The 23,176-nt window shown below is 40.6% G+C and overlaps 1 protein-coding gene across 10 annotated transcripts in view; it reads left to right on the forward strand.

Moving 5' to 3' along the window:
* LOC309363121 (A-type potassium channel modulatory protein KCNIP1) overlaps nt 1–23,176 on the forward strand; it is a 552,464-nt gene that overhangs the window by 420,028 nt on the left and 109,260 nt on the right. The gene's annotated exons all lie outside the window — the stretch shown is intronic.

The raw sequence follows: 23,176 nt of genomic DNA on the forward strand, positions 1-23,176 counted from the left end.
CCTCTTGCAGAGGAATCCTTGGCCCTGTCACAGTCATCCCCTAGCTCTTGACAGTGTCAGCACCAGAAGGTCCAAGCCCAGCAGCTGGTCATGGATGGACTACATGACAGAGAAGCCAGTGTCACTTGTCTCCTGAGCAAAGGGTTCCTTGTGAGTGAGGCCATTCCTCAAGGTCTTTGAGTAGACTCACACACTGACAGCTGATGTTGGGGTCAGGCTATATCATGCTTCACTTGGGACTCTGCTAGTTGCTGAAAACAATGCATGTCATTCAGTTCCTTATGCTGAACCTGATGCTGTACCATATGTGCCAACTCCCTGGGGCCCTGGGTACCTAAGCTCCTACAAAATTTCCCATGAAGGGACCGGGCACCCACAAATTTTGGTGCCAGGGCCATGCATGTACCCACAGTCGTGGGGCCAAGTTGGCACTCCTCTGCCATGCTTTTTTCTTGACCCCTTCAGCTGCAAACCCCAGACCTTCCTTTACTGAGTTTGCCCTTTCATTATGTTTGGGCTCAGATTCCATCTCTAATACCTGGTCTTGGTTTGACCTTGCTTTCTGATTCCCTTCAAAGTTTGGCAGTCTTGTATGTGGGAATAAGTCTGCACTGGCGTCCATTGAGGGACCTGACCCCATCTAGTTCACCGACTCAACCAGAGCATGTCCACAAGGTTGCCTTTGTCTCATCAAGAAACATGTTCCTGCCTCCTGCCCCTCTCTGTGAGAGAGCAATCAGGAAAATGGTGCCCTCTCCTGTTTTATTTCAGGCATTCTATTCAGTGTATTGCTGCTTTAGGGTTCAGCCATACTAACAAAATAACATAAAACAAAAGTAAAGATATAATAAAAGTCATACTTCTGGTATGAAAACCTCTAAGGTTTTACTAGAGGGTTTTACCAAATTAGCAATTATTCAGCTGTTTCGTTTGCCTTGAAACTGGCTGTTTTATTTTACCAGTATTAAAATCAACCCCCCCCCAGTTCCAAAACATATTGAAATGAGGACAGAATTAGGAACATGTAATGTTTTCTAAATAGTAAAGTGAGAGGTATGGGTCTTGTCTGCATGTGATGTCTGAGAGGCAGTGAGAGCGCACTTTCACACATTACAGAGGAACTGTGACTCACTTTCTAGCTTTGCAATGTGAGTAAGAACTCACACATCTCCCAATATGGAGAAAGAATATTTTTGCACCTGAAGTGTATTTTTGTATAACATTTACTCTGGTTTTATGTTGTTTCATTGGTATGATTGAGTGCTAAAGCCACAAATCATTGCAGAGAGAGAGAGAGATGGAAAAGGGAAAGAAGAAAAGTAAGGCTGAAGGCATGGGTGGAGATGGAAAAAAGCCTGTTGATTCTGTTTCTTTACATTTTCCAATCTTAAGTTCTTAGCATTTCTGCATCAGTTTCTCGGCATTTATAAAAGTCCTCATGAAAATTGATCAGCATTTTAATGTGCATTTCTTCTAATACACATATTTTTGCAGCAAATTTGCCTTATATATACATTTTTGCCCTAATAGGTTGCATTTTGCATGCTATTTTCACTGGTAAATGCATTGCTATGCACAATCTCCTAATACATTTTTGTACACCTTTTTTTGGTTAAATTGTATAATGAAATACCAATAAATTTGTATTTTGAAGAATGGAACTGTGTTTCAGTCTGCATATTGTTTCTGAAATTGCAAGTTAAGTAGGTTCACATTAAAATGCGAAATGAGCCAGTTCCCCATGCCTAGCAAGGATGGTGTTGAATTTGGACCCCTCTTTTCAAACAGTATAGAATATTTTGGAAACTGGTTCACTTAGGATTTCTAAATACAATACTTTTTGGAAATGTGACTTTTTGAAGAAATGAAAGTTGGTAGTAGTAAGTAGCAGGTTCATAACCTGTTATGAAACAATCATTGGATAGTGAATGGAAATTTTATAAAATCATATGCATTTCCTAACACTCAGAACAAGACTATAAAGAATATACTAAATTCTTAGACTGAAACGCAGGATGTATCTGAGAGATACATCAGTGCATTTGTTACAGTTCAGTCTATTTTACTTGTGTGGTTGAGGATGCTTTGCAGTTTTTTTCCCTCCCATCCTGAAATCAATCAACACTTTTTTTTTCAGAGTCCTAAAATACACCACCACCCTTTTGGAGCCAAAGTTGAGAAAACTGAGAATGTTCAGTTCAACCTCCTATGTCTACCTGACTTTTCCTGAGTCTTTGTTAAACGTTTGTCATTCCCTTTTTCCCCCAGTCAAAAACTCATTGGCAGCCCTCAGGGCAGGACTGAATCACTTTGACATTCACTGCAGTGTTTAGCATATAACTGGCACTAACAAAGAAGTAGTTGTTGTTGATGTAGCACCACCACAATTGCTATTGCATGGTGAGGCTCTGGGCCCCGCAGTTCGCCTCAGAAATAAACACACAGACACAAACATGTTGGGTTAATGGGATAGATTAGGCCACAACTTTATTGGCTACAGATGTGAGCGGTTTGGCTTAGGCATTTGGGTGAAGCCAACTATATCCTGACTCCTGCCCACTGCAGGAAGTCTCTGTAGGCATGTCCAAAGTCCGTTTTGGGTACTAATCTGGCCCCCTGGTCAGTTTAATCCGGCTCCAGTGGCAGTTTATTTCCTAGGGTAAAATCCTAAAAAAGCCTCAATGACTTCAATCCTAAAAACAGGTTAACAACTTTGGTTGGCCCTCATGGCCCTTCACTTCATCAAATCTGGCCCTCTTTGAAAAAAGTTTGGACACCACTGCAAGGGTCAACCACCGATAGGGGGAGCCCTATGATATACATCAATTAAGAGCACCCCCAGGGTCACCGATGGGGTCGTGGCATGGCCCTAGGCCAGGCTTTGGACAGGATCCACACCCCTGGATCCCTTTAATGGGATACCCTTAATGAGGAGGGGCAGGTGGAGGCAACCACAATTGCTGCTAGTAATTTACTGCAGGCTGCTGCACAGGCATCTTCACCAGTAAACTCATGGATTTGTGCCTATCTGAAATGATGGTGAATGCCTTATACTGCTCATTTACATACTATTACCAGATCTGTATACTCCTGGGAAATAGGTTTAAAGTTAAGCTTGAATTATTGTAGATAGCTGCAAGTCTGAAGCAAGACTTTGCAGTACCTGCTTGCCCAAGATACTTATGTCTGATTTGTATGTGACTTCCCCCAAATTACAAGGACGTGTCATTTTTCTAAATTTTCCTCTCTCAGTGCATATTAAAACACATGTGGATCAAGGGCTAGAGTCAGAATACTGTACAGTGGTGCCCCGCAAGACGAACGCCTCGCAAGACGAAAAACCCGCTAGACGAAAGGGTTTTCCGTTTTGGAGGCGCTTCGTAAAACGAATTCCCCTATGGGGTTGCTTCGCAAGACAAAAAAAATCTTGCATCCCCCCGCGGGTTTTTTTCGCTTTTTTCGCCCTTTTCTTAAGCTGCTAAGCCGCTTATCAGCTGTTCCGCTGATAAGCCGCTTAACAGCTGATCGCTGGAAGCCGCTTGACAGCTGTAGCGCTAATCCGCTAAGCTGTCAATGGGCTTGCTTCGCAAGACGAAAAAACCGCTATACGAAGAGCCTCACGGAACGGATTAATTTCGTCTTGCGAGGCACCACTGTAGTAGTTGTGAGGTTGACTGTTAATATGTTTAGCCTTGACAATACTACTTGAATTTTCAGGGCCCTGATGTCATTATGCTTTGTTCTAATGCATGGGTAGGTAAACTAAGGCCCGGAGGCCGGATCTGACCCATTTGCCTTCTAAATCCAGCCCGTGGATGGTCTGGGAATCAGCATGTTTTTATATGAGTAGAATGTGTCCTTTTATTTAAAATGCATCTCTGGGTTATTTGTTCTTTTTTTCTTCTCCTCCAAAATATAGTCCGGCCCCCCACAAGGTCTGAGGGACAGTGGACCAGCCCCCTGCTGAAAAAGTTTGCTGACCCTTGTTCTAATGCCTGTGTACCACAACAATTAAAACCAACTTACAGGAATAAAAAGCAGCTTTTAGGAAGAGGACCATGATTTGAGTAACGTTGGAGAGAGTTGAGGGGGTGGGGTTTTTAGATTTCATACAAGGCCTCCAGATCTTTCCCTCTGTAATCAAGCTGTGATTGGACACTTCACTGCCTTTTCATCAAGGTAGCTTTTAAAATAAGAACTGCAGAAAGAATTTAGAATGTATCAAATCTATGACTATCCTTAAATAGGATCTTCATAAGTGGGTTATTATACATATGGAACAGTATATCTTTTTCAGCTATTTAATTCTAATTCTATGTGAAGTTATTCAAAAAAAGGGGGGCACAATTGGAAAGCCTGATGTCTTTAAAAGATGAATCCGATGTAGCTTTTTATTTATTCATCCATTCTGCAAAGGCATGTGCTTCATCACAGAGGTAACCTCTGTGGGGATGGCCACTGGGCAAAGTGACCTTGTGGAACAAAAGTGATTGACTATATAATGAAGAGATATAGATGGAAGCCAAAAGGCATCAGTTCAATACTTGGCTGTACACTGTTTGATGCTGCTTATCTGTGTGGCATATGTAGAAGAAACGTAGATGGTATTATGGAAATCAATAAATTCAGATCCAGAGCAGAAGTTGGCCATGGTGCACTCACACGCATACAGAGGCTGTGTATACACTTTCACCTAGAGGTCTCCCATTGCTGGTTTGGGAAGTGCTATACACATGGCATTAGCCACAATCCATATCTATCCTGTACCTTCTCTGTAATTTCTTGTGAAATACTGTGTGTTGGTGCATTTTCCTCCAAACTAGCTTCAATATGAATTGAGATAAAGAATCACCTAGCTGTGTTTTAAGCTGGTGATGTTTACACCCCAAAGTCTCAATTTGAACTGGGCTTGGAAAATAAAGGAATTCTCTTTTAAAAATGAAATTAGCTATTACTTTCTGAGCCCAGTTCTGATCTCTATTAATTTCTGATGTCAGCCTCGGAAGCAGGTTGGGTCTGCCTTTCTCTCCCCAGTAAGCCTCCATCACTCTTGCTTGGCTGCTGTGGTGGCATCAGTGGCTCAGAAGGAAGGAGGGAGGATTCTTTCCATTTCATTTCTCTCCCCCCTTCCTCCACTTCTCATCCATCCTTTCTCACTTCTTCTGGGAATGGTCCAGCTCAGAACACTGGCTCACTTTACAAGTACAAAAAAATCAGATTCCAAACCAGACCATTGCTGAATTTAGTGACATCTAGTGTATTTTATCCTTTCTACTGAGTTCTCTCCCCCCCCCCCCAATTTTCTCTATTGAATTTGCAGGCCGCCCTTTGCACCTCGGTTTTCAAACATTTCGGTAGTTGAACAGTCTTCCAGAACAGATTACGTTCAAAAACTGAGATACCACTGTACTCCTTTTCATGATAATACATTGTTTTCCCCACTATGGATAGCAAAGTCAGCCCTGTGGAGAGGTGTTGATTCACACATGACCTACTGGGGCTACTTTCTCACCAACATAAACATGTCAACCTGCAACAGCATTTTAAGGGCCTGGTTAGAATTTTACCCTTCTGGCTAGCTGCCAGGATTTGAGGATCCAACTGGCAAGAAAGAATTTTTTAAAAAATTTTTTTAATTTAGTGCAAATGCATGAGATCTTCTATAATACACAAGCATCACACAGGAGCATAGTGTACTCTTTCTGTATGCTATGCAAATGCCTGCACATGTATATGACTTTATACACCTTAATACACCTCCAATACACCTCTAAAGGTTCATGAAATAAGCTGGCATGTGTTGGTTTATTTCTTACATTTATATCACACCTTGCCTCCCAGGAGCTCCAGGCATAGTAAATAGGTTCTTACTCTCCATTTTATTTTCGAAAGAACCATATGAGGTAAATAAGACAGAGAGGCAGTGACAGGCCCAAAGGGAATACTTCATGTATATATATTGTCCCTGGCAGCCACTACTGTAAACGTAGACTGCTCAGAGTACTGGACAGCCTAATACTCTCACTCTCAGACAAATTTGCTCTTTTGCTTATTTGCTCTTTTCATCCCAGTGTATCTCTCAGTCAGCAATAGCCAACCTAGGCAGCCTTGGAAGGCCAGATTCCGCTGCATGACCAGAGAGTCTTTACAGATGAGCCATTGTTCTCTTTGCTAAGGAAAGGTAATCTGTGCATAATCAAGGGTGATGTTTTTCCTTTGTTCCATTTAAAGTTGGTTCTCTTTGGAATAAAGAGACTCTGCACAAGCTCAGCCTGAGGTGTCAGACATTTCAAAACAAAAATTGGTAACTTTGCACCTAACCTTAGGATTAACAGTCATATTATTCCTATACACTATCCCCATAAACTTATAAACTTATAAAACTGATATGAGATGGTGTTTGTTTATGAGAATAGTTACCTAGAAGACATTGTGGTTCAGAACCTCCTAATCTTGCCTTCCTTTTCAACCTTCTTTATGACATGCAACTTCAGAGGCACCAGGAGATGGAAGCCCTATCTAGAAATTACAGCACACAATTGGGGCTCTTTCTTCTGCTGTCACAGATTGAAGGTTGTGATGTAATCCAAGGGGCTATATCTACACTTACAGCCTTACCAAATGTGGCCCTCCAAGCATGACTGTCTGGCCCTTGTGTTCTTCCCCAGCCCACGCACCTGAGTCCTGCCCAACACCTCACCAACTTTCATTCGTAGCATCCTTGAGTGTTTTGTGCCTGGTTGGAATGTGTACTTTGACCTTTGATAATGCCTTGAGAGTTTGTGCAGAAACTAGCAGACTGTGCAAAGGTAAAGAATCACTCTCATTGCTTGGCCCACTTTTGCCTCTAGCCCCACCCACCACTGGCATGTGCACTCCCCACCCCAGGTTGCCCCAAACCCAATGCATCCCTTGGGATGAAGGAGGTCCCCCTCCCCCGCCCCCGAGCTAGAGGATCTGGAAGAATGTGGCTACTTTTTGTGAAAGCTGGCACAGAGTTTGCTTGCCACATAGTGTGCCCGTCACCTTTGTGTATAGGAGCTTTTAAAAGGGGGTGGGGGCATGATGCTCTAATTTTCTGACAGGGCTACAGGGGCTGTTTAATGATGGCCATGCTCTTTTCCAGCTCTCAGTACAAAGGAGGTGATTGTGGCTTCACGGCCCTTGCCTTGACATGATTAGAAGAATACGCAGCAGGAAAAGGGGCAACAGTGGGGAAAGAAAAGACAGCTTCTAAAGTAGTTGAACTGAAGTAGTTTCTTTGGTGGCCTGAACTTTGGATTAGAAAGGGCACTGCTGATGGCAGGCTTGCAATCTTCCCTGAGAAAATAGTGTGGGAAGAGAGCAGCTTCAGCTGAAACGATTTATTTTCTATATTTCCTCCTGCCGTTTCAGAAGGGGCTGCATGCAGCTGCTTGCTCTTGTACTTTTTATTTTAATGTTTTAAAAAAGCTGTTTAGAACTCCCAACTGGGCCTTTAAAACACACAATTAAAAGGCTGAAAGCGCCTGCTGAACAAGAGCTACCAACTGTCCAATGCTTATGTACAAAAGTAAGCAAAGCAAAAATCCTATCATTGTAAAGAAATGAACTCAGGAGGGAGTTAAGATCTGCTGCTGCTGCTGCTGCTGCTGCTTCTACTACTACTATCTTTATTTATACCCCACCCTTCTCCTAGACTGGGACTCAAGGAGGCTTACACAAGCTAAAACAATACAGATAAAATACAAAAAGCTAGAAAGCTAATAGATAATAGTTTAAAAGTAATCAAATCAGTGCTTTTTTCTAGAAAAATAGGTGAAGGTACTCACAATGAAGTTGTTGCAGGGAGTGCCACACTTTTTAACAGCAACAAAAGAGGTGCTAGTACTGCTTACCCCTGGGAAAAAAAAGCACAGAATCAAACTATAATACAAATATAACAAATATAACAGAGGGACACATATTCTTAGAATGAAACAGGAATCCATCATACTTTTGGTCCCTCCACATCTGCCTCCACATAATCCTATTTTATTTAATTCGCACCTAGAGTCCCCTTTTCAGTTTTAGGGTTTTTGTTGTTGTTGCTGTTGTTTTTAAACCTGCAGTTCCACAGGATTCTTTGGAATATTTCAGCAATTGGAGGCCCCAGGCCTAAATCTGGCCCTTTGATGGATGCAAACTCCCCACACCCTTTCATTTCCAGTCCCAAGAGGCAAAAGTGGTAGAGTTGACCTTGATGGCTCTGGCAGTCTTGTGGGAAGGCAGAGTTGATCTACTTCCTTCATTTGTCCTGATATGCCTGCTCTCTTTTCCTCAGTCATCTTCATGTAGGCCCACATTCAATAGAGATTTACATAATACTTGCTTTTCTTAGTCACGATCCTTATAAACCAGGCTGTGTTTCAAAGAATATGTTGTTACCTTTGGCCATGGGTTAAATGACATTCACTGGAGCGTTTGAAAACTGTCCATGTATTCAAGACCATCAAACTGCAGTTGCTGTTTTCATTTCAGTGCATAAATGTAGCCCAGTTCTTTAAAGTTCATGATGACAAAACCAGGCCTTGTTCGCAGAGGAGCTGACCATACAGTATTGCCTGGCAGTCCAAACTGCAAAATGTTGTGTTTAGTGCATATCACAAAAGTAAACACAGATGCAACAAAGCCGATTACTGAGGAAAATAAAATGTTTCAGTGAAAGATAAAGAAGGTGGTACAAGAATGCCTGACATGAGATCCATCAATGTATTAAATTATACACCACTCCAAAAATAGTTGAAGCTTTAAAAGGAATAGGGTTCAGTCAACAACACAGTCCCTTTGCATATCAGAGGTAGGACAATTTATATGCCAAACCTACCCTCTTTGAAAGCACAACATTTTCTTTGAACTTCACAGTGTGGTACTACCCAGATACACACTCTCTCCGTGTGCACACACTGCAAGGCAGTCTTGGCAGAAAGTGAACAAATCCGACAACTGACTAACTCAATAAATGGGGACGATGAAAATGCATGGAAGAGAGAAATGTGTCATAATTCAATTATATTTGCCATTTTGCTGTAATACTAACATAAAATACACTGTATATGTTAAATATTGACTGTATATGGACTTAAAATAAAGTCCATTGGTGATACTATGCTAATAAGAATATATCTATCAAAACTAATGATGGATGGGTCCTTTTCTGGATAGAGCAAGACTGCTGGTCACTGCTGAGTGACCAGCTTGCTCCAATGAAGGCTAGAGGTAGACTTGAGGCCTTTTGAGCATTTGCTTTAAGTCCACCCCTCCTAGGCTCTAACCCCTTGGGGGGGACCCCTTCTGTACTCAAAGAGTTAGCCTTCTGGCCTCTGCAGTCCCTGGGCTCCTACCTGGTGTTGTCACTCTACCACTTCACTGGTGAGGTACATTGGAAAGCACTAAGTTCCTCAGGCTCTAAGGTAGGTGCGTGAAGTGTCCCCCTTTGACTCTGTGGCCCCTGTTGATGTGAGATATGATCTAGGGGGTTCTCGCCTGTCAGACTCAGATTTAGTGGATCCCTGATCACCAGAGTCGGACTTAGAGTTTGACTCCTTAGCTATTGAATCTGTAGTCTGTGACTCACTATGTTAATTACTTCTGGACTCTAAGGTCACGACAGACACAGTGTTCTATTAACATTGCATATTGAATTATCCTTGCTGAGACATATTGCTAGCTCCCAATTTATCAGGCTTTCCCAATTTACTTTTAATTCATTAATTTGTTGGTATTATATCGGGATCTAATAATAATAGCAATAATCAGAATAATGCCCTCCCCTGTTAAGTCCAGCTAGCAACTGTTTACTTTTTGGAAGTTTGGGCTAGTTTGGGCTCAAGTCTTTTTGGCAGATAGATGTAAGCAAGACCAGCCACAAATAGATTCACTGGGCAGGTTCAACTAAGGTTGCATACACACAATACATTTAAAGCAATTTGAAAGCACATTATTGCCCCCACAGAATCCTGGGGAAGGTACCTTGTTAGGATGCTGGGGGTTGTAGCTATGTGAGAGAGAAACTACAGTTTCCAGGGCTGTTTGGAGGAAAACAGGTGCTTCAATGCATGGTGTACATGCAACCCAAGTATTTCTCAGTAGACCTATTGAAAATAATGAACATGACTAAGGGCCATTATTTCCAATAGGTCTACTCTGAGTAAAATGTAGCTGAATACCACCCATTGTCTACCTGCTTTGTCACTAAACTGTTTTTTTTTTACTGCGAATTCAATTTTTTTGTTAATGTGCTGTATGACCTTATTGCTGCTATGCTTATAGTGTAATACAACCTTCTTATATTCATCAGCATTAATTTGATAAAGAGCAGACTAGAAATTATTATTATTATTATTATTATTATTATTATTATTATTATTATTATTTATTACTTCCAGGGTCTGCTGGGGAAAGAGTATGAGAGATATGTATCAGTGGACAGGGCTTGGTTTTTTAATCTTGTGCCTGAGAAAGCTCATATAAGCAAGAGCAGCACCTCCTATGATTTAGATCTTTGTGCTTTTCTGCCATCATTCTTATGCTGTTGTCGTTTTGTTTACATTGCATCCTGAAAATAGGCCTTCTGCCCTAGGGATAATTTGTTTTCCCAACTATATCAAACTGTAATTACCTTGTTCTTTTCTAATCACAGAAGAACACACTATTTTCAAGCTCGAGGTCTTGTTACAGCCAATCAGTCATTTCACTCACCAGATACTAGGTTGCCCAAAGGCACCAATAAAACTTATGAATGATTACTGAATATTTATGGAAGAGAAATTCTTTTGCATGGCGTAAAACCCATGCTCAAAACCTGCTACAGGCTTTTGTCTTTTGAGAGCTTTTCTTATGAGTATCAGTAGAGGGCTCATACTCACCTTTTGCCCCATGCTTTCTAAGCACAGGTCCGCTTAGAAGCACGATATCAGAGCACATTCCCCCCCCCCATGCTTTCCACATGAAAATCTCCTTTTTAACACTGAATCGGGGGGAAAGGCAATTCTGAGAATTATCCTTTGCTCCAATTCAGCGCTAAAGAGCAGGTTTTCGTGGTGAAAGTGCCAGGGCAAAAAGAAGACGACATGTTGCTTTAAAGTACAAATCTATAGAAATGCAGCACTAAAGGAAATCTGGATGAGCCCTAACTTGGTTTAATTGATCAATTAAAGGGTAAAGGGACCCCTGCCCATTAGGTTCAGTCGCGGACAACTCTGGGGTTGCAGCGCTCATCTCGCTTTACTGGCCGAGGGAGCCAATGTTTGTCCGCAGTTTTTCCGGGTCATGTGGCCAGCATGACTAAGCCGCTTCTGGCAAACCAGAGCAGCGCATGGAAATGCCGTTTACCTTCCTGCCAGAGCGGTACCTATTTATCTACTTGCACTTTTGGGGGTGCTTTCGAACTGCTAGGTTGGCAGGAGCTGGGACCAAGCAACGGGAGCTCACCCCGTCGCAGGGATTCAAACCAATGACCTTCTGATCGGCAAGTCCTAGGCTCTGTGGTTTAGACCACAGCGCCACCTGCGTCCAACTCATTAGATTTTAAAGAGGCTATAAAAGAGGGTTGGGCATATTCATAGAGGATAAGGCTATCAATGGCTACTAGCTATAATGGCTGTGGGCTGCCTGCACAGTTGGAGGCACTAATTCTTCCTAATGTCAGCCGATGGAAAATGCAGGAGAGGAGAGTGCTCTTGTGCTCTGGGTGGGTAGGATACTGGGCTATATGGGTCACAGGCGCTTCTTATAGTCTTAACATTAATCTTTTCAAAATTCAGATTCACCTTTCATCACAGTCCACAACATGGAACTCATTCAATAATTTATATTTGGCCTCCTTACTCATTTTATCATTTGGAGAAACTGTGTGCAGGAATGAGGGAGTAGCATCACAGAAGCAGGCCTGATCACTTTTTTTTACCAAATCTGAGTCGAGCCTATATGTGTATGCTTCTCTGTGTGACTGAGCATGTGTGTGTGTGTGTGTGCATGTGCGTGTGTGTGTGTGTGTGTGTGTGAGAGAGAGAGAGAGAGAGAGAGAGAGAGAGAGATTTCTCTCATGCCTTTTCCCTTCTGTTTTTTAAATAAGTAAGTAGAAAAACGAAAAGAGAAGTTTAGTGGTGTTTCTTAGAACGGAGCATCTTGCTAGTCTAAAAACAATTATTCAATTTCAAACTATCCAGTTATCAATCTGAATTGTTTGACATTGAATTGTAGACAACATAATGATTAGTGAGACAAATAATTTCAGTGTTTACAACCCTTCCGTCATTATAATTGATTCCATTAATTAATTAATGTAACTTTCTGGTAAGCCTTATGAAGATGAAACTCTTTGAGAATTTATCAGAGTAAAAGGAAATTCACTTCAAGGTCTGATACTGAAGGACAAAAGGTAGTGTGTTGAACTCAAAGTATTTTTATTTTATTTTATTTAGCAGGGCTGGGGAACCTCTGGCCTGCAGATGTTGTGAGACTTCAACTCCCATCAGCTAGCATGACCAATGGTCAGGGAAGATGGGAACTGTAGTGCAACAATACCTGGAAAGCCATCAGCTCCCTATACATCCCTATTTCAGGGTATAGTTTTAAAAAGTCAGTCACAGTTAAGGTTACAGTTAAGGTTTTCTATTTTCTTTTGAATTAATTGTACATCTTATTGACTTTTTACAGCTATAGTCTCAAAAATCAATAAACACACACACACAGACACACACACAGACACTCCTCTCTTTTTTGCAACTTAGTTGAGGCACCCACTGTCAAATTAGAAACATTTCTATAAGCATAGTATCACTACACTTCATACAAAGGAAGGTTATGCTCATAGAAATCTTTCTAACTTCCAGCTTCAGAAATGTGGTCCTTGCCATTCCCCTGGGATAAGGTTAGTGATTTCTATGGGTTTTGTTCTGTTTGTTGTACTGTTCAGTGTTATAACATTATATCAATGGCACCCTTGTTTTGGCTTTAAAAAATGAAATGAAAGGAGATATAAGCAGCATCTTGAGCAATAGTCAGTGGTGAGCTTACAAATATGTCTCTGATTTGATTCTCACATCACACTGAACTCCATACCTGAGCTCTGGGAGTGACTGACCAGGAACAATACCTTGGGATCATAGTAGATAGCTCAATGAAGATGTCCAACACAGTGTGTGTAGCAGCTGTGAAACAGGTGAACGCCATGTTAGGGTTCATTGAAAATAAAACTGGCAGTATGATATTGCCAATTGTACAAGTGTATGGTGTGACCATATTTGGGATACTGCGTACAGTTCATCTGTGTGCTCTCATCTTGGCTTTCTTTTATGCAACTATGGGTTTTGCATCCCATGTCTTACTGGGGTCTTATATTACTTTTTAGTCTCTGGTAGAGATGTGGACCACCACATGTGGTCTTTGGCTCCTGCATGTCAGTTCCTTCTTATCCCCTAAAAGCACGGGTGGCGCCTAGGACTTGCCGATCAGAAGGTCGGCGGTTTGAATCCCTACGACGGGGGGAGCTCCCATTGCTCGGTCCCAGCTCCTGCCAACCTAGCAGTACGAAAGCATGTCAAAGTGCAAGTAGATAAATAGGTACCGCTCCGGCGGGAAGGTAAATGGCATTTCCGTGCGCTGCTCTGGTTCACCAGAAGCAGCTTAGTCATGCTGGCCACATGACCCGGAAGCTGTACGCCGGCTCCCTCGGCCAGTAAAGCGAGATGAGCGCTGCAACCCCAGAGTCGGCCACAACTGGACCTACTGGTTAGGGGTCCCTTTACCTTTACCTTTATTGCGGTAGAGAGAAATGGCATACCTCCCAGCTAGTTGCTTATTATTATTCTGTTATTATTATGGCATCTAATGTGCTTGATGCTTGAATATAATAAAATACATGGTAATTAATATTTGGTTGTTCACATGAACTTCCAAGTTGATACAATGTTACATGATATTTCTCATCTTGAGGCTTATGTTCATTCAATCACTTTGTTATTTTTCTGTTCATTTAATGTTTGTTTTATATTTGTTACTGATCCACTAGAAAAAATCTGAAAAAGGTACAGTATAGTAAGAATTTTATTTGAACCAAGCAAAATGTCAGACAGTAGTGAGTTTCCAGAGCTCTTTTTCAAGATGGATGTTAAGCATCACCAGGGAAATGGCCTGATGTTGGAACCCCAAAGTTTGCTGCTTGTAGAAGCCATATATGCAGGAGATGTAAGGGACACTGAATTAGATTAGCTTGCTAGGTGCAAAATATATTTTTTATTATATATATTTAATAGAGTATTTATAAACTGCCAACTCAAAAGAAAATATTATGGTGGTCTACGTCATTTTCAGGTTGTGCCAAGCACTGATGAGACAGGGAAAAATAACAGCTGTACCTCGGCATCCTGAAAAATATTAACTCTAACAGCTATATCAAAATGCAGCACCATTGTGCCCACACAATCAGGAGAGCAGCCTTTATTAGAGTTGATGATTTCTGTAATGAATGGGAGAATGTTTTCCTTACCAAAGGTTCTCATATACCACTAGTGGTAAGGGAATTGTTCCATATGCACAACCAGTAGCCACAGGTGTAACACAACCTCTGGACTTTGCAACTGGAAAGGCAATGGGGAAAAAATAGTGCTTCTGTAGTTTACCATTGCTACTAATTTTATTATCTTGCAACTAAATCCCATATCCGTTTTCTCATGCAAGTATCAATAAAACTGAATTCTTGGGAAATTATACAAAGGGCTTGCTGCTTACTCATATGTATACTAAGCCACTAAATATATTGGAAGTGAAGTACAGACAAAAAAGTTGAAAAATCCTGGACATTATAGATCCTTCAGTAGTGTTTCGTAGCAAGCTATTTCTTTACATTAAGACTGATTTCACTTGGCAGCTATCGAGATGTGATATGGTACACATTCATGTTATTTTTCTAATTACTATCAGCTTGTGAGTCTGCCCCTCTAATTGTACCTCCCTTCCTCTCATGTGTAGTGATCTGCTATTAGGGTTTGTGCTCCTTTCTATACCTAAAAAACTACTAACATGCTTGCTAAGCATGCTAAATTCCCTGGATTCAATTAAATACTAACGGTGGTGTGCCCTAAAGGAGTATATTGTGCAATCATTAGCAGGTTTAAAGAAGTTTGTAGATCAATCACCAGAGGGAGATAAAGATCCACATATTATGCTTTTATCCATAACACATCATAATATGTTTCAGGCTGCTTCTGTGTTCTGCTGAAATGCATGTGATAGAACCAAAGGCACTGCTTGGTCAGCACTGGGAGTGCTTAGTTATGTCTGTTTGTGGCCTCCAGTGAGTAGAAACAGTGTGTGTGTTTGATTTAAAGATGGGGGAGAAATTTGATTAAGTTTGTACTTAAAGTTTTGAAAAGCCGCACTTTCCAAAGCAAGCCACAAACCCAAATGCAGCCATTGTTTGAAATTTTCACTTCTCTGAATTTTGCAGTGCAGTTCACCAGCCAAGTTATATGTACAGAAATGCATATGCTAGAGTTAAGTGTGCACATGCATGCATAAGTTTTCTAAAACTTATGGGTAACCCAATTCCTTTCCATGTTACCATTTCAGCTTTAGAACTTTTAGCTCCCCTACTGCACTTTTCTTTTAAGGTCCTTCTGATCGTGACGACAAGCAGCTCAAGATGTCTAAATCTAGAAGTTAGGATGCAATTCCTTGTATCCAAAAGGTTTTTTTTTTTAAGGAAAGTACTGATTCTAAAGAGTGAATGGATAATGTGATAGCATGTGATCAAAAATGCTATAATGACATATCTGAGTTTAGATTCACTCACAAGGCGTTTTAGGACACCTTGGGACATACTTTACATTATGAAACAGGACAAATATTAAAATTCCATTTAGAGAGCAGACAAGCAACGCAGACAAAGCAGTCACAGCCAGAAATGTGAGTTCTATGAGAAGGGAAGGGACTCAAGATCATGCAGAGCATGATGTTTGTATAAAAAAATACACCTCAATGTCGAAAGTTTGTGTACCAGAAAGCATGGTCATATGTTTGCTGGTATGCACTCCATGAAGTATCTGCAGAAGTCAAAGCATGCTGACTAAAACTCACTCTACCTGCCCCTTACTCTGGTAGTTCAGAGGGTGCTAGAGAATGTAGATAAGTTGATTTCCCTCCCAATGTTAATTAGTTGAGTTTGTTGTGAAACTAATGATGGCCTATTTGAAATTAATCCATTAAAATGGATTAACTTGGAGGCCAACCACTGGGTGTATATTATTAAAACTGATTCAGCATTGGTGAGGCTTTATGCCCTATCACAGTCCCAATAATGTCCTGCTGGGAAGAGCACTGGAGACAGGCAGGCCTTCGATCTTGGCTGGTTGGGCATCATGGGAAGAAGTTAATAGATTCCCTGACCCCCCCCCCCCAAACTCCCTGACTGCCCATTTGTATTGCAATGCTCCAGGTCTTTCTGTACCAAACAGTATTCCAAGAATACCTGAGATTCTTTCTGTGGTTGTTCTTCCGATAAGGAATGCAAAATCAGGGACAGTGGGGAGAGCCTTGTGTACACTGAGGAGGGCTCTGCATCTCTTTGACCACATTTCTATAGTCTTCTGAAATGGGGACAAACAAGTGAGTGGATCTGAGCCTTATCACTACCTGAAATTATTCCCAATTTTACTGTTTGCATGTGGATATACGCAGGCATATACTCATATGAGGGGTAATGTGCTCTGAGCCCCATATGCTGTGAGGGTCCAGATGGAATGTCCAATGTTGAAATAATATATTGGTTGATTTTGGTCTGTGCACCTCAAAATAGCCTGGTGGCCATACCCCAAACCCCTTTTCTCAGTAGCAGGGTGAAGCAAGGGAAAAGGAACCTGGGGATCCCTATTTATAGTTCAGAGTTTATGTTCTAATCATCTGATCATTTTGCTCCATTTTGTATCAGCAAAATAGTCCTAGCCGGTGCCATTCCCCATTGTCTCTCTAGCTTTTTTTACAAGCTGTAGCAGCTTTGACCTTTTTAATGTTATTTCATTTGATTGGCTGGCATTTCCCCCTCTCCCCCCATCTTACAAGTGAGTGCATATAGCCAGCTCATTAAAAGCCAACATTTTAAAAGGTTAACGTGATGTAGCCTGCTATTGCTAATTTTGGTCTCTTTTGGTCTGAGATTTTCACTGCTTATGTTTCTGTTGTGTGGCAAAGACTTAGAAAAGTGCACGAATGTTAGTTGTGTGCAGTTTGTATGAAAGCAAGCAGACCAGACTACAGACAACCCTCTAATTTGGTGGCTGGAAAATAAAAGAAGAAATAGCTTGAGCAGTGTTACAGAGATGCTTTTTTGTTGTGTCAAATGAAGATATCACAATCTCTCTTGGCTTCTGTATAGCTTGATACCTTACTTCCTTGCTCATGTTCTTACATGGCTAGTGGGTGTTTTGAAGGCTGGAAGATTCTGGATGGGGAAAAGAAAATACTTCATTCAGTACAAAGTTGAACTATGGAATTCAATCCTACCAGATAAAGTGATTGCCACCAACCTGTATGGCTTTGACAGAAGATTAGACAAATTCATGGAGGACAAGGCTAGAATAAAGCTACAGCTCTTTTTTTCCATGTCAGGCAGATAAATCCAGTGTGAACCAGAGATGGTTCTCTTTAGGAGGGTGTTAGCTGGTATAAGGAAGGAGGATCCATCTATCTTAGGATGCAATCCTTTTGCCAACTTGTGCCTACTGAACTCCTTGTGGTACTCCAAAACTCTAAAGATTTATCCACCAGCCGCAGAGAACTACTTGCAAAGATTTAGAAGACTGCTTTTGCACCTTACAAAATTGCTTGAAAATTGGGTATTCACAGTATCACAGTACAGAGTGCTGGGACCCCTTTTCTTTTCTGCCAGTGGCAGTCATTATGTGCTGGCACACACTTTGCCCAATTCATGAGTACTGACACCTCATTTATTTTTACCAAAAAAGCACTGATAATAGCAGTTATGATTGGTTTAGCACTGAAAATAACTCAGTGTTGTGCTGACTCTGATCCATTTTTTTGACATGTGAAACTATGTTGAGGACACCGTATAGATGAATTACATTTCACAGGAAATTTCCACTGACTTCAAAGAGATGCAGACTCTCTAAAAGAGAGTTGATGACTATAATGATTCCCAGCCTTTCTCCCCCAGCTCTTATCAGTGGTGTGGTTTTCTGAGATCTGGTCTCTTGACTAATTCCTTGGAATTGATGCTTTTGCTTCACTTTAATTTACACATGCAAAGTGTAATATGGTGGTGACTATCATATGGCTGGACGGAGGTTGCTCTCTGCAGCAAACTATTCAGGTGAGTTTAATAGTGCTGCAAGAAGAAAGCAGTTGGCACAGCAAATGACAGATTCAGCCATCCTACGATTTGCATGTGTGAATCAGGTCTTCTATTTTGTATATCAGTGGGTGGGACTGGGTGTTAGTAATGTGTACTGTACTACTTTAACATGATCTTGCTTCTGAAACAAATCCATATATTTATGGATGTCAAACCTTATAGCTTTGCATACCAAAATAATGTTACTTGTGAACATGGCATAAGTAGGTTTTGCTCATGGGCAAGGTCTGGCTGGAGGTCTTTTTTTTGGGGGGGGGGAGATACTTCCTCAGATTTCATTGACTAATGACCCTTGGTTGTGTGTTTGCTGCCACCCCACCTCCAAATGCCATGCAGGTTGACTCATATCCTGAGCCACTTGGAGCCACAGGTTCTGTGAGATACGTTTTTGTTTATTTCACACTGTGAAGTAGATTGTATAGGCTGAAACTATGGAAGTACTACACATGGGCATACTTTCCAGAACTTGGATTCCTTGGCTTCGTCTTCTTATCTATGTCCATGATTCTGTCTGCATTACAGCTTAGAAATAGAAAGAGCAGTAGCTCATTTCACGCTGTTGGAAACTGACTACAGTGGCACCTCGGGTTAAGTACTTAATTCGTTCCGGAGATCCGTACTTAACCTGAAACTGTTCTTAACCTGAAGCACCACTTTAGCTAATGGGGCCTCCTGCTGCTGCCACGCCGCCGGAGCCCGATTTCTGTTCTCATCCTGAAGCAAAGTTCTTAACCTGAAGCACTATTTCTGGGTTAGCGGAGTCTGTAACCGGAAGCGTATGTAACCTGAGGTACCACTGTATATTGTAATGCTTGCTGGTTAGGGACCAGGACAATAGGCACAATCCAGCTTCCCCTCCATTCTTTCAAACTAGAGACACACAAATATGTCAATTTTGGGTTCTTTGAGTTTCTTATTTTTCCAGGCTTAAGTCGGCTTGCTCTGCTTCTGCAACAGTTTGCAATTTCTGTTTTAAGGTCAACATGAAATTTTCATGCACATTTTTATAATATCCCAAGTTTTGCAAGACATTTCTTGTAATATAATGTGTTTTCATTGCTATTTTCACTGACAAATGCATTTTTCTGTACACTTCTCTAATATATGCATCTTTTAAACTTATTTTGGGGGGGAGGGTGGATTGGAAAAGTGCAAAGTTCACACTGGGTTTTGGGTCACATGCTGTTTCAGGTATTGTGAATTTCAGCTCTTTTCCTTGCTCTGGCTGTGTGAAAAGATTACAGTGTATATGAGGCTAGTATTTATCAGGTCATGGACATTTTCAAAGACACTGAGGCTGCACTCTTAAATATACTGGGTAGTAAACCTCACTGAACACAGTGGGACTTGCATCCAACTTTGCCATGAGAAAGGCTAAGTGCTATTTGTAACACTTTCGAAAATATTGACAAAGCAGGCAAAGCCAGGGCATCTTTGAAAAACAACAAGATCTGATTGATTTCCAGTATGTGTTCTTCACTTCTGAGAAAGAGCCAAATCAAGGAAGAGGGCAAGCTTCGTGTTTTCGACTACTAACATAGGTATTAGAGTGAGAAGCCACAGAAACACAAGCTACTCTGTGTAAATGACCTTTATTTCTTTTGTTACTTCTGAAAAACTAAAACTCTCATTACACATTAATATGAGTACAGCATCCAAAGAGGAAAATAGTTTAAGCAATACAGTGTGAGTGTTTGTAATTCGGAAAGCACATGTGCTGTTTATTGGAACCAGACTGAATAATAATTTGTAAATGCCTTTTCTGAGAATTCACAGTACAGCAAATTATTTGGCCAGGACACCTTAGAAAATGCAATTGCTGTCACTCCTAGCACAGTTTCTAGCACTTTAATGCTTCATATTTCACCAGAAAGCAAGTGAAGGTGTGCAAGTGAGAACAGGGGAGGAATTAAGAGTTATGAGTAATTTTATCTGTGGCAAATGCTGCTGCTTAAGACATTTCCACCATCTTATTCCTCCAGCTTAATTTAGATACGAGTGCACTATGAGCCAGTGTGGTGTAGTTGTGACGTGTCAGACTAGGACTGCCGTGATCCAGCCCCCACTCAGCCACAGGGTGACCTTGGGCCAGTCACTGTGTTTCAGCCTAATCTACCTTGTGGAGTTGTTCTGAGGATAAAATGGGGTGGGGATATACGCTGAACTATTGGAAGGAAAGACCGACTACACATGAAATAAGTAGAATAAATGAAAAGTGTGAGTCACCCAAATCTTGGCTATGTCTTTGAAGTTGCAGCTGCCAGCTTCACATTTTCAGCCCTCCTTTATATTCTTGTCAGCTGCCTCTGGGATGATAGCAGGTCTCCCTTTAAACACACCTTGCTCTGCTTCATGTGCCCTTTCAAACTCCTTTTTGATGATTGGTGCGATCTAAATCTCCATTTTATGAAATCAAATGAAAGTTGAAAGCATCTAAAAGGAACCAGTTGCTCTAGCATTTTGGTATATAAAAAGTACACAAGGCACTTGCATTGCATTGTATATAAATTACAATCCGTAAGAAATGATGAATGGCCAATATTTTAAAATGTGTTTTCCTTGGGTTGTTTTGCCACTCCAGCTGCTTTTTTCTGAAAAGGTTTGATGATTTTTTATTTTTTTAAAAATGCATGTTTACACTAAGTGACAGAGAGAAAAGAACAGAAAACCCACTCCTACACTTCCTTCATTATGTTTTAGATCTTTAGTATAAAATAGCACTTCTCAATTGTTCCAAAGTGCAACCCACCTGTAAGCTTCCTCAGTCAAGCAGGACCTACTTGTAAATCTTCCAAGCTGTACTTTCTGCCTCTGCAACTGAGAATTCTTAAATACCACTTCAGTACTTAATGCAGAACCAGTTTATATTTTATATTTCATTTTTATTTTTTTTAAAATATTTTTATTCATTTTCAAAACAATTTTATACAATCAATTCACATTTTATCACACATTCATCGATTTTTTGACTTCCCTCAGTTTCTCTGCCAATCTTTCGTTTAAATTTATATTGTTAACGCATTTCTAAACTTAATATTGCCTTTAAATATCACCTCTCCCTTCTTACTCTCTTTTTTACAATATTTCTTAATATATGTTATATTTCATTTTTAATGCTAATGTAAGTGTTTCTAGGCAGTATATATCTAAGTAAAATTTTAGAATGATATACAGTAGCAATGGGGAATCTGTTGTTGGACTCCAACTCCCATCAGCCTCAGCCAACAGTACTAATAGTTAGGGAATGAAGGGAGTTATAGTCCATCAACATCTGGATGGTCACGATTCTTTATCCCTGGCACAGAGGGAAGAAAAGAGGGAAACCACAAACATTAATTGTATGCTGTCAGCTCAGTGACAGAAAAGTGGAGAACCCTGGAGCGAGGGAGAGAAAATCTCATCGTGAAACCCACCAGGAACATGTTGGGACTCATAATTTAAGAAGTCCTATCACAGACCATAATTCAGAGATGAGGAACCTGTGGCCCTCCAGATGTTCCTGTGCTACAGCTCCCATGATCCCTGTCCGTTGGCCATGCTGAGACTGAAACACTACTTCAGCGAAAGTGTTGGTGTTGTCTGCAGTTAAAATAAAAGGGGATATATATGTGCTGCTATGCTTTATTAGTACAACAGTAAAGTACTCTGCTTCCAAAGTATAAATAGGGGTGGGGGAGAAATAAAATTACAAAATTAACTAGTGGGGAAGTTATTTTCACTTTTGATACCTTAGGTTTTGTCCAGGAGGTAATAATGGGATAGTATTCAACTAATTTGTATCAAAGTCGACCCATTGAAATTAATGGACCTAACTTCACGTTTATTAACTTCAGTGGGTCTACTCTGAGTAAATCTTAGATAAATGCCATGCATGGTACTTTTATAACTATATTTAATGCAGCCGCCACATTGTCAACAGATGGAGGGAGGAAAATTAACTTGCAAAATATTCTGATCTGACCCTGAGGAGAATGTGTGATGCCCACATGAGAAACATTGCCTTGAAGCAGTAAGTGTCAAGTGTCTGTTAGAAATGAATTGTGACTGCATTTTTATTCCTCTAAAAATGTTTGTCTGAGACGACCCCATTGTCATTACCTGTTGAGTATGAGAATATTTTAATTTGATCAAGTGAGAAATATTGTGGACCTATTCAATTATTCCATGCCTGTTTCCCACCCTAGAGCTTTTACAAATGGGATCAATGGAACAGATTTCCACATAATATGTTTAAGAATGAGCTGCCAATCAGAAAACCAGATTCTTCGTGACTTTTTATTTATTTGCAGTCACTTCATTACAACTCAAAAACTATTGAATTGATTTTTTTTAAAGAATCCATTTCAACCCAATGTCTCTAATTACATTTTATAATTAATTGCCAAGAGAACTGGGGAAAGGCTTGCATACATCTGGATGGGCTGTCGGAATAGCTGATTTACGTGCTGTGTTCACAGCCCTCATTTTCACTTGTTTTTCTTTTGTGCTTCTCACATAACTGATTCTAATACTTTGCTTTGAGTTTTATTTTATTTATTTATTTATTTAACAAAACTTTTATACTTATGGATTGTAATAAACTTACTATTAAAAACATTTAAAAACAAGAAATAAGAACATTCGGAAGATATTTAAAAGTAGCAATAAAAGATTAAAACTTGTCAACATATATATGTGTCTGGATAGGCCAGCCTAAGCAAACATCTTTTAAGCAGGCACTGAAAAGAGTACAGCAAAGGCGCTTGCCTGGTGTTAGAATTTTAAGAGTAACACCTGTTGAGCCAAAAG

Source organism: Podarcis melisellensis (genome assembly GCF_964234715.1).
Source record: "Podarcis melisellensis genome assembly, chromosome: 2".
In the NCBI taxonomy this organism is placed as follows: domain Eukaryota; kingdom Metazoa; phylum Chordata; class Lepidosauria; order Squamata; family Lacertidae; genus Podarcis; species Podarcis melisellensis.